Raw genomic sequence first — 7,286 nt, 5'->3', positions numbered from 1 at the left:
GTAGAACACATGTTGCTGGTTAACCTCCTAAAGAATGACCCAGGGAAGGGGAATAGCATATAGCATGTTCTAAGGAACACTTTTCCTGGTGGGCACTCGGAAGATCTGTAGCCCAGCAATCCGAATAGAGTAAATAGCAAAAACTCGGAAATGCGAATTTTCCTTTTAGAGGATACTCGGTACAAAATTTCTTCTTCTCCAGGCTCCTTCTAGGGTCTTCTTTGTAGAGTTTTGACCGTTAGGGTCCACTGCTAGAGCAGATGTATAGACGGACTTATATTTCAGGGTGATTTACACTTAGCCGTTGGTAAGATACAAAGGTGGCATCAGCGACTGTTTCTATAGTCGCTTCATCCTTCACCTACAATTTACTATGACGAGGTCGACCTGCAACAGTGAGATTACACCTTCGGACATTAAATTAATTTTATATAATTTCATAACTTCATGTTTTACCCTGGAGACTGCCATTTTGACTCAATGAGAAACTTGTTTTCAACACTGTACATAGGTTCAACACGTTTCCTTCTTTAAATTTATATCTGCCTTGTACTACAGTCACGACAGTAAGGGTACACTTTGCGATTGAAATTGTTTAATTTACGTGATTATTATGATCTTACTCTGGACCTTTTCATCAGATGTGCCCAGCTGTTACCCGAGTAATGTTATCATTGCTTCTCAAATGTGGTCTTTAACGAACTACACTAAATTGATTGTGATTCTTGTTTCATTTAAGTCATTTATTTAATAATTAATTGTTTTTACATGGGCCAGATTTACATATGTCCAACTTACAATCACTTGACTGTAACCTAGCAGTGGGTGTGCAAACACACTGAGGAACTGATGAAGTATGCACAGCATTTGTGGTCACCTAACTCATCTGGCCGCGAACGACCTTCACACCATATGAAGCACTAATAGGCTCAAATGGACGAAAGTTGTGTATGTAACGCACACAAGTATTCATAGTTAGTCCTAACAGTCTAGAGTTTTCATTACGGTTAACTGCACAATATTACTTTACGCATTATGTGGAAATATGTCGCAAAAGTCATATATGCTGCATGATTAGGAGAGCAAATCAGCTATACTCGTAACGAATGGAGCTCAGATGTAACAGAAAAGAGGGAAACGTAGTGGAACGTGAGGTGTTACGCCAAAAAAAGTTGCGTTCATTGCAGGGCACACATGCAACTGTAGCAGTAAATTGATTGAATATGTAGGCATGATATCATGAAAGCGTTCTGAAATGGGATGAGTCAATAAAATTAATTTTTGGGAGCCTAAACTAACAAATTCGATTTTATTAGGAAAAGGAGTTTACTCTTGAAAACTAAATTGCTCTTTAGAACTCCTGAATTTTTTTATATCCACCTGGTAGAATTAAAGAAAGAGGCGGAAGGAGTCCAGAGGTGTTCTGCTTGAAAATATGCTGCTGAATCAGTACAAGACTCTCATGAAGAATCATAAACAGTTATTTTGGGAAATAAAATCTTTTCTTTCGTAGAAACCGTTGGACTAATTTTAAGGACTGATAATCGAGACATGCTATAAAATCATTATCTGTCTTCGTCGTACGTCTCTTATAAACATCATAAGAATATGATAATGATTATAGGTGATTCATTCTCAAACACTGAGTGAAATATGAAGGATGCGGGGTTGAAGTGATGTGTAGAGTTTAACTTGTAGAGTTTGTAAATATATACCTAAGATCTCAATGCACACCTGTGAGCCAGCACTACAACTCCGTATATCCAGAGGAATGAGAGCTCAAAGAACGACTTCCTAGGGCTAAGAACGTTCAGACGTGATGTTTCTGTAAAGACTGTATCGGAAAAGACCTAGGAAGGTCATTATTGTCATTTGCTTAATACTGGCAGACTAATTTCAACGAAGTGGCATAACAGTCTTTTCACGGTGATTTACTGCAACTCCACAAACAACTAAAAGGTACTTCCGTGCATCCTCCGAGGAACCATTCGAAATGTCTGATTCCTAAGAACAATGGTTGCAGAAAAATCTCAAACTTTATTATTTTTACGGTTCAGAAAGTACTGAATGAAAGAAATATAAATTCATTTTACAAATCCTGATTTTTAATCCATATTTGCTGCTAAACAAAGTTTCACGTACACATATTTGACATTGTACTTATTAAATACGAGGATATCTGCAAACTTCTGTGATCTTATGTCAATGTATCGTACGAAAACGTATCTATTTCACACTTTAGTTAACAATACTTGCTAGTTTTCTGATCATCTTAACTTTTTCATATTATTATTACGTCACCAATTATTCAAATGCTAAGTCATTGAAATAAATACTCAGAACAGCGTTGTTATAAAGTAAACCTAACCTGCCTTTTTGAAGATGGAAAAGAAAAAACCACAAAACAGGACCGATTTCCAGCTTCATCCGTTCGCTATCCATGATCAAGAGAACTGAAGGGAGTGTAGTTGTAGTGGTTTCTTTTGCCCAGCATAGGGCACTGCAGTTTCAATGCCATCTGCGCTGCCACCGTAATAACATTCTGGTGAAGACGGCACAGCCGAAACAACCAGAAAATAAAATAGGAAAAATTTACTTGGATTGTATCAAAATTAGTGATAAATTATGCCGTTCCACCTCATGTCCACGCTGTTAAACCAGCCTTAAGCTACTTTTCAACAGTCAGCCTTAAATGGGTACGTAGTTACCAGATTGAGAATTTAGAATGAATAGACGCGAAGACTCTACATGCCATCCCGTATGTGGATGACGAACATCATATCGTGCGGAATTCTAGAGATTCCACAGCTTCATAGCCTCTTTACCCAACCTCCGCTTCCAAGCTCTTCTTCGATGATTCTAGATAGATAATTAGTTTAATATCATTCTCCTTGTTTTATTAAGTGGGCCATTACCTTTGGGCAGTCCCATGTACGATCAAATTAAATAAATCATCAATTAGAAACTAATGATAATCTTTATCCTCCCTGAAATCAGTTCTCTTTAATGTAAGATGTTTGTGTTGACATCGAGTCTTTTAAGCTCATAAAATGGTTCAAATGGCTCTGAGCACTATGGGATGTAACATCTCAGGTCATCAGTCCCCTAGAACTTATAACTACTTAAACCTAACTAACCTAAGGACTTCACACACATCCATGCCCAAGGCAGGATTCGAACCTGCGACCGTAGCGGTCGCGCGGTTCCAGACCGTAGCGCCTAGAACCGCTCGGCCACCCAGGCCGGCGCTCATAAAAAATCTAAGTTTTTTTCTGACGTATTTTTACACTGCTGACGACTTGGGCTGTTTGCGTAAGATAGCACACTACTTATACTCATACGGGAGAAAGTTCGCCTTTACGTTTTAGCCTTACGTATCTGTTTCGTGACGTTCTCTAATAAGGAATATTATAGATGCGTTGTTACCGGCAAGCTATAGAGAATAATGAGAAGATACAAAACTAATAAAGAAAGTGATACAACTGAAACTGGAAAGTAAGGTAAGCATAAAGCCTTCAGTCACTGTGTAAAAAGTTTCGTTTTTTGACTTTCATACTTAGCATCACCACTATACATCTATTGCTTTGCATATTTTTTATTGCTCAAGAGAGACTATAGTTGGAGTTGGATGTGGTCAGTGGTCCAGAGAGAGATACGATACAGCATTGCCACGGTTCCAATGACTCTGAGCACTATGGGACTTAACTTCTGAGGTCATCAGTCCCCTAGAACTTAGAACTACTTAAACCTAACTAACCTAAGGACATCACACACATCCATGCCCCAGGCAGGATTCGAACCTACGACCGTAGCGGTCGCGCGGTTCCAGACTGTAGCGCCTAGAACCACTCGGCCGCACCGACCGGCAGCATTGCCACGAGAATCCCCGTATGATGTTCTTCCAACTACTATGTTTTAGCGTTGTCTTTCGTGAATCATATGTAACTGGTCTCGGAGAGGAATCTGTATACACGTCTTAGTAGTACGTCTTATTTAAGTAGAATACAAAGTAATTACATAACAATATATTGTTGTTTAAGATTAAAATGGTGACACTAAGTGAATTGTAACCAGAAAAATTATATTTAGAAATGTTTATGAAGATCGTCGAAAATGGAGTGGTTGAAGATCTTTGATGTAATCTTAATTTCTCTTATAATACCCCACTGAAACGTAACACACATAGGCAACTTGTGACACTTACTGAACTACATGAAATAAAATCGTCATACCTTCTGAACGGTTTGCTTTAGGACATCAAACTGCACGGTTGGCTGCGGGGCATGATGGAAATAAGTATTGTTTGGTTTTGCGACGAATCCCAATTTCATTTGGATAGTTGGATAGGTTCGTCAGTAAGCAAATTTGGCACATCTGGGGGCTGAGAATCCCCATTTCGCTACTGAGAAGTCTCTTTACCCTCAACGAGTGACTGTGTGGTGTGCAACGTCCAGTCACGGAATAATCGGTGCGATATTCCTTGATGGCACAGTGACTACCGAACAGTACGTGAAGGTTTTGGAACATTATTTCATCCTCATTATCCAAAGTGACATAGATTTCGACAAGATGTGGTTCATGCAACAAGACGGAGTTCGACCCCATAGAAGCAAGAGAGGAGCACTTTCCAGACCGCCTTCTGGCTCTGGGATACCTAGAGGCCACTGGCGTGAGCCTCGATTTGCCTCCATATTCTCAGGATTTGAACACAAGCAACTCCTTTTTGTGCGGGTATATGAAAGACAAGCTGTACAGCAATAATCCCAAAACCATTGCTGAGCTAAAAACAGGAGGTCATCAACAGCATCGATGTTCCAACACTTCAGCGGGTCACACAGAATTTCGCTATTAGTCTAAATCACATAATTACCAATGATGGCTGTAATATCCAACATGTCATAACGTAAATCTCAATATCTGTAGGAACGTTTACATGTTGAATAAAGTGTGTGCACTCTCTAGATTGTAATTACTTTACGTTTTTTTTCATGTATTTGAATTATTGTCAACCTCTCTGCCCCCGGTAGCTGTGTGGTCAGCGCGACAGACTGTCAATCCCAAGGGCCCGGCTTCGATTTCCGACTGGGTCAGAGATTTTCTCCGCTCAGGGACTAGGTGTTGTCCACCGACGCGCAAGTCGCCGAAGTGGCATCAAATCGAAGGACTTGCACCAAGCAAGCGGTCTACCCGACGGGAGGCCCTCGTCACACGCCATTATTATTATTATTGTCAACCTGTACTTTACTTGACGCGATCACTCCCGCAGCTACATGTCTCCATTACCACCAGATTCTATTTTGTGCTCTCTGTCACCATTCGCTCTCTACCCTGATCTGCAGCAAGTAATCATAGATTGCATATCTGAACCTTTTCTTTGGTCTTCGTAACGGTCTACCTTTGTATAGAGGAAAATCTGTACATTTCAAAGGCCATTGGTGTTTATTATTAATCCGAGCTACAGGTTTTGTGCATAGAGCGACTTGCTTCTCATAAGGCCTACAATGCTCAACCTATTGTAAATTTCACGCAGTTCGCAATTATTCCGGACCTTCCAATCTACAGTAATCTCATCTTGTACCGGATGATGGATATAGATTTTGATCCACGAAACATTAAGTGATAAACATTTTTCCTTTTATCATTTTGTAGGTGTTGTCAGCGACGAAAAACGTCTTGAACGTTTGAAAGTATGTGTAAAGTTCGTCAAGTTCTCTCATTCTCTAATACTGGATGAATAAACTTTTGGAATTCTTGTATCATGGGCTATGATTGTTTTCACCCCCACCACACCCATTTTGTGTATGGTGGTTCTTATACCAATAGCAAAGGTCGCGTGACAAGGCATATATGTACCAAATTTGATTTAAATCGCTCCAGTAGTTTAGTAGGTAGTGTGGAACACACACACAGATAGAGAGAGAGAGAGGGAGGGAGAGGGTGGGAGGGGGACATACATACGTACTTACATTTTTGTAATATGCACAGATTTGTTAGTATTTTTATAAATGACATGGAAAGGAAAAACAAACGAAAATTTGGAATTTGAAATAAATTTCCAAGAATGGATTATAGTTAGGGTTCCAAAAGGATTTTGCAAATAACATTCCACAAAGGGATCGTAATTAAACTTTTCTATAGAACAGCTAAGTCGATGATAAACGGCGTAAGAACAGTGGTAGTAAAAAGATCCTAACACACAGAAGCTGAAGACGAGTGTCATACCTTGTCAGTGACAATCGACCTCATCTCAACTATTTTCGGTGTGAACATTGTGAAGGGAACAGCATTTGTGAATATCAATCGAAGGACTCTTTTTAGCGTCACGTATAAGAGAATATTACCATTGGAACGTTCTCTTCGGATCTTGCCGGGACCAATCGACTTACCACCGAACCCTGTACCATGGACGGACAAGAGTAGTTCTCTTGAAGCGACAGGATACGAACAACATGAACCAATGCTGTAACCATTTCGGGAAAATTATCGCCAACAGTCTACAAGGGCCTGCGAGAGAGCACTTACTCTTTTTAACTGAGGATTAAATAAACGGTAAATGTGTACACGGGAAAATATATATCGATGTCGTCATTACTCCATCAGAATGTGTGAAACTTAACAGCAGCCTGAAAGAATCATTTTTCACTGATGTGATGAAGCCTTACTTGCAGGAGAACAAATTTACTCTGTTAATTAACTCATGGGAAGCACAAACAAATCCACAATTATATGGCGAGATTTTTCGAGATGAAGAAGGCCCGCTCTCGTGCAGCGCTCAAGTAATTCCCCCAAAATGCATTCCGCTAGCGGAACCCTGCAATGTCTGTTTTTATGGTTATGTAAAGAATTTGATTGAAAATATTCAAATCTGCTTTTAATACATCGAGAGAGGAAAAAGTAAATCACATCCGTAGCGTTCCATTGTACTACACGAGGTACTTGCCAATATTTGGCGTGGTTTTCTGCAAGACCTTTCAATGAGAGAGAACCTTTTATTCATGTAAATTAAGTTTTGTTTTGTATAGAAACTTTAAAACAACTGGGTAATTGTAAAAATACGGCATTTACAGTGCACATAAGATATCGAGAAAATTACAATGTCCGCTGATTTTACTATGAGTGTTACCCCACCAGGTGCAAATCATCAACAATCGAATAATAAAAGTAATTAAACTAATTTTATATATGAACCTGCAGATCCAATATAATTAAATTTTCCTCAAGACATTTGAGTCTCATCTTTATCTACGATAACGATGGAAGCTGAAAAAAAGAATTAAAATGTGTGG

The 7,286-nt window shown here is 39.3% G+C and overlaps 1 non-coding gene across 1 annotated transcript; it reads right to left on the bottom strand.

Annotated features, from left to right (window-relative positions):
* Positions 1-3,159: 3,159 nt before the first annotated feature.
* Positions 3,160-3,243, bottom strand: Trnap-ugg. Its single transcript has one exon. It is a non-coding gene; the product is annotated as a tRNA-Pro (tRNA).
* Between the last annotated feature and the right edge of the window lie 4,043 nt (positions 3,244-7,286).

Source organism: Schistocerca piceifrons, chromosome 8 (genome assembly GCF_021461385.2).
Source record: "Schistocerca piceifrons isolate TAMUIC-IGC-003096 chromosome 8, iqSchPice1.1, whole genome shotgun sequence".
Lineage (NCBI taxonomy): Eukaryota > Metazoa > Arthropoda > Insecta > Orthoptera > Acrididae > Schistocerca > Schistocerca piceifrons.
Note: the sequence above shows the minus strand (reverse complement) of the source record. Positions and strands in the feature narration are given on the sequence as shown.